Here is a 5,699-nt window from a genome sequence, read left to right as displayed (position 1 = left end):
AAGGCATCTGAAATAAAGGAAAGTTACAGTACAGTCAAAAATAGGCATTACATATTAGAACTAGAACAATCAAGCCATAAGATGTCATCTTCTGGTGCAAGTGTTCCCCAATCAACTGTTGCAAAAATTGTAGCCTCATTACTGCGATCACCAACCCAGCTCACAAAATGAGTTTGCCGGTAGTATATTCACGAGCCCTAAGAAAAGCCTTTTCACCAGGTAAGCCTCCACTAGGGAGGTAGTAAAATCTTTACTTGGGACAGCTCTCTTTCACCTCAGTTAAAAACGTTAAGGAGATATTTTCACATTGTTCACCGTCTAGTTTGTAATACTCTTTTAAAACGAATTGTGCTGTGTAACCCTGTGCTCAACCTTTTTAACCTTGTGCTTAAAACTAGATCTGATCACAGAGGATTGTCACCTGAGGCAGAAATTTTTCTGTCTTAGTGGGTCCAGGAAATCCATGAAATAAGTTTTCAAGGTCAAATATACAGAAGAGTATTTACTTATGCAATATTGAGTACTATAGAGGGACACCAATCATGCAATCCTACTTTTTTGAAGATTCCTAAGGCATTTTTATGTATCATAGGATACATAAAATGTTAATATCCCAACCTCTGCAACTTTAAATTACAATCACAGGCTTACTGAAACACCAGAAACACTGAAACTCTGGGAAGAGTTTATGAATAGCTTCTAAGCATCCTGAGCATACTGACCTTCAGAGCAATCACCACTCGCTAACATGCTAAAAGACAACTGCTGGTCCTTAAGGAAGGAATTGCAACTCTCTGAAGGGAGATTTTATTATCAAAAAACAAAGTCCTTAGGTAAATGAGGGACATAGAACTAGAGTGAAGCTAACCAACATCCAGAGATAACTGAAAAAGTAACACTGTTATCTAGCAAATGCCAAGACTTTGAAAGGGATTACACTGCAGCAGAACTAAAATGGAGGGAGTTGAAGTGGGGGAGGAAGGGTAACTCCTCACTGTCCCCCTCTTGCTTAGAAACCTAACATGAGTCCATATAAGTGATGGAGTTCTTTGAATTGGAGGTTCTATTATCTATTGATCATAGCTACCTGAATTAGATTCCCTAGGCCAACTTTTCTTTTTAAATTCTATTGCAGAATTTTGAAAGAAAACATTACTGTCCTACAATACATTTTGCTTTTGTTGAATCAACATTTTTCCATTAACTCACCCCACTAGTAAATTCAGAGCAGCTACTGTAATTGCACAGTAACTCTCCCTACTGTAGTTGGCCTCTATACTTTCATGTGATCTGGAAAAACACAGCAATAACTAAGATTGGTAAGTAAAGAGTATAATGCATTCACCTCGCAGACAGATTTTGTCCTAGCCTAACTTAACGAAAGAAACCATGAATCCTGTTTTTCATGGACAGGGAAAACTGAGTAGTGCTTTACTCCTGTAATGACCTGATAAAAGACCATTCCTTCTGGCAAAAACCCAACTGCTTTTTCCCTGCTCCACATTATTAGACTTGTTACACCAGCTGTTTATAGTACAGAGTTGTCTACTAAGTGTCAAATGGCATACTTATTTATTCCAAATGTGTCAAGGGATGCAAAACGGAAAAGGCCTATGATCTTTAACCTTAAGCTTTACGACAGGGTTAAGGCCTTAGTGACAGGACAAATGTGTATATTTCCAATACATAAAACAGAAATTAGATCTTTATGACTAATTATTCTACAAATATCTAACTTACATCAAGGTGCAGCTTATACTAAGTTATGTGACATGAAATGGAATAGCAGAACAGATGTTAGAAGTGGCACACATCAGAAGAAGAAATGAACCAGAAGAACAGATACTAAAATAGGTTTAACGGCAAATAACAAAATAGATACATCTTCCTGCGTTCTTTAGGGTTGGATAATTTACATGCATAGTAAGACCATAAAAGGAAGCTCTGTTTTGAAACTGATGCTCTACTTCTGTCCTCAGCTTTTGTTCATGCAGATGTACCCATCTGCAAATGTTCTGATGCCTTTGTAAGACCTTAGTTTTCCAAGACACAGGTCAGGTGATGCATTAGTCTGCAATAGGCTGGCCACCTGTTAATGATACCTGTTACACAGGAGCTATCTATCAACGACACATGGAACAATCAAACCTAAGCAATATCTAACTACATACTCTTGTGATGACTTACATGTGCAGCACACTTCTTTACCATATAGTGACAATCCTAATTAAAACACCTTTAAATTTGATGTTTCATTTGTGTTGCTCTAAGAGTCTCATTTTTGATGGTGGAAACTCTTTTGGTTCTGAGCTTATGTCTGGGCATTAACAAGTCACCTTAAAACACCTGCCAGGGCTCTGAGAGATTTGTAACAGCAGTGTCCTACGAGTATGCCCCTGCTGCCTTCTCCACCTCTCCAGCAAGCGTTGTTGCTGCCAGGCATGCACTCTATTTGACAGGCCCTGCAACTCCTATACTGTCAGTTTTCAACCAAGCATAATTATGTAAACCAACTACAAATTTCGTGTACCTTAATATGCTGGCTTTAAAACTGCATCAGCTAGGAATGCATGTGTAAGTTGGTCATTTCTCATTTTGGGAACAATAACTTCAGGAAACAGAAGCTAATATAAGATATAACTTAGGCAAAAAAGAAGGAAAAAAACCGTTTCTAAGTATTTCCAATATGATGCCCTTGTGCATGTGACCTTTGGAGTGCTAATTTCTCTTTTGGGGCACTGGGCAAAGGCCAACACGTGGCAGACAAGCAGCAGATACCATCAAGCTGCAGAAACACCTTAATGAATTTATTTTCTATTAGGTTTGGAGATCTTAAAAATAATGACCTTATTAAAAGGACTACTTCACACACTAATAGATTTGTTTCAGTTTTTAGTTTCTGCTGTAAGTTCTGCTAGTTAAACAATAAGCCTAAGGGTTAGCGTAAGTAAGAAGCTTAAAGTGAAGCCTGGCCTAAATAGACAGCTATCACCTGATTGGCGTAAGACAAGAAACAATACACTAAAATTACACACATTTGATAAAAAGTTGTGTAATTATTAGTTTCAATTATTAGTCTTACTGGTATAATAATTTTATTGTTATACTAGTACAGAAAATTACTGCAGCAGTACTAATGAAGTAATGTAAAAAAGATTAGTAACCAGTCAAAAGTAGAAATTGTTTATGGTATCAAGCGCTACAGTACACATAAAAAGAAATTACTGGGTCTAAGATCTAAGGTTAATCATGAGAACGTAAGCATGTAGTGTAATGCACATCTTAAACACCATTTTAACAGATTAATCATGCACAACAAAAAAATATGGGTACTGTTTTAGCTTTGCAAAAAGAGAAAAGTTATTAGCAAGACAGAACCCTTGTAATTAATTTCTATTAGCAGTCCAGCTGTCATTACACACCACTCCAACCAAATGTAAAGTCCAAACAGAGGTTGAAAAGGCTAGTTCCATCCCCCTTGTCTCCCCAACCACTTTTTACTGCACCTTCCTCATGTTGGCTCTGAAATTCACAGTTGCACAGTGAGCTGTTCAGCAAGTGATCTGAATGAAAATTCCCATGACTAAAACTGTGAGGTCACAGAAATAATACTGCCAAAGCAAGTGGCAGGGGGCAGCAACAGCCTAGAGTTAAGCCAAATTAGATTCAGAATACAGCCACAGCTGTGGAGTCCCTATAGAAAACTTTTTTGCAACAGAATCTTGTCCGGCACCAAAATGCCAACAAATCACAGCAAATTAAACTCATACCGATTAAAAATTCTAGAAAAGTTAAAATATTAAGGCTCTATAATCTGGAGTGTAGCACAGATTTAAGCAAAGAAAGAAGCAAGATTTCCAGTATGTAAGCACATTAAAAAACCACTAAAGTTAGCACAGTGTAATAAGGACACCTGTAGCAGGTCACTGCAGAAGACACTGTAACGAGGAGACAGCAATTTCAAGCAGAACCTGGGCAGAGTTTAACCACAGGCCTTGGTTGCAGAGACCCGTATGTCAGCATGAGTGACTATTACATAACCTGAGCACACACCATGATCACCTTTAACTCGCTCCTCTGGAGATGTGTAAGAATGCAATGTTTTCACCGTTCCTCAGTGACTGCTGGATGAACTTGGCTGTCTGACTGTAACAGAGAAGCCTGTACACGGCTCCGACGCAGTACATGTACAAGTAGATTACACCATCCGCTTTCCTTGTCTGGCCTTGAGATTAAACACCATATCTACATGTAACGTTCCTTTACTTGACTGCAGAAATGAAGAATAGTTGTTTACTTCTAAAAAAATCTTATCAAAATTCTGAAGACCACCACAAGTGTGAAACTCACCATGGAAGGGATCTGTGCAGCATGCTTGATCAGTGTAAAGGGGCTTGTCTCATGCTGTGATAGCTGGGGTCCTCAGCATCAGAAGGGTCATAAGATTGCTATCACGTTTTCTACTACTACTATTCTTTATGCAATAAACCAGTTAACTAGCCTGGAGAGCCCATGCCTTTCCTACCTAGATCCCAAATGAACCAGCACCTCCTCCGTGCAAAACAGCACCCTACCTTTGGCTAGGGTGAGTCAAATAGACATTCTGAGCCTTTTGGGGGACTATGTGTGCACCTACCATGTGACTGTTCCCTCTCCTATAATGGATGCCTATTAAGCCATGTAAATGGGCAAGCAGTCCTTTGTCATACAAGGGCACACACTTCAGTTACGTGATAAATACATATTTATCATATGACACCTACATCTTGGCCACTGGGAAATGTATTTTTCTGGCAATTCATCCTGAAAGAAGCAGATTGTCACCATATACTGTAATACATAAACCCAGTTGTATCTAAAAACTTAATACAAATTTAAGATTAATTTTTTTCTCTTGAAGATACTAAGTGGCTAATGCAGCCATGCTTGAATAGGGACCTGCAAATCTAGACCGACTACTTAGTTCAAATTTGCAGAAAATACTCCAAAACCAATGCAGATACATGGAAATCAGTGTGAGCTATGCCCAATCTTCTAGTGACACTTAACTGTCTCTTGGTACAGAATTTTAAATTTAGCTTGAGAGAAAAGCTTTTTAAGATTAATTGCATTCTTTTCAAAAAGCTGGTTGATATCCTCAGAGTACGTTACTGATCTGCAGTTTAAACAATTAATCATTTAAATTATAAATGTTTTCACTGTTATTGTGCTTTATAGGAAACAATAAAACACTTATTGGCTACACCAGGGCAACTATAACCTCATCTTCAGTGCTTTAAAAGAAGAATAAAAGTCTAAGACTAACTGTATTGTTTGCTAGCTATTTTTATCTGTCAAATCAAATACTTTATCCCTATGCTGTCTCTAACTCCCTCCTGAACACAAAGGAATTTGACATAATGAAAAACTCAAAGCAAAACACCATTCAGTGTATTCACTGGGGCCAGGTGAAGCCAGGGATCCTCAACCACCTCTCCACCTCCTATTATCTACCCTGAGTGCCGCCCCGACACCCTGCCCCTGTGCCCGCAGCCTCATTTCCCTCCGGGAAGTCCGACGGGTTCGGGGCTGGCTGGGCGGGTTAGACCGCTGCCATCACAGCGGAGCCGTGATGTCAGGGATCTGTCAGGGATCATCCTGAAATCTACCTGCCAAACCCTGCCACCCCCTCCAAACCCTGTCACCTACCCTGCCACCCC

The sequence above is a fragment of the Fulmarus glacialis genome, unplaced genomic scaffold (assembly GCF_000690835.1).
Source record: "Fulmarus glacialis isolate BGI_N327 unplaced genomic scaffold, ASM69083v1 scaffold48059, whole genome shotgun sequence".
NCBI classification, from domain to species: Eukaryota; Metazoa; Chordata; class Aves; order Procellariiformes; family Procellariidae; genus Fulmarus; species Fulmarus glacialis.
Note: the sequence above shows the minus strand (reverse complement) of the source record.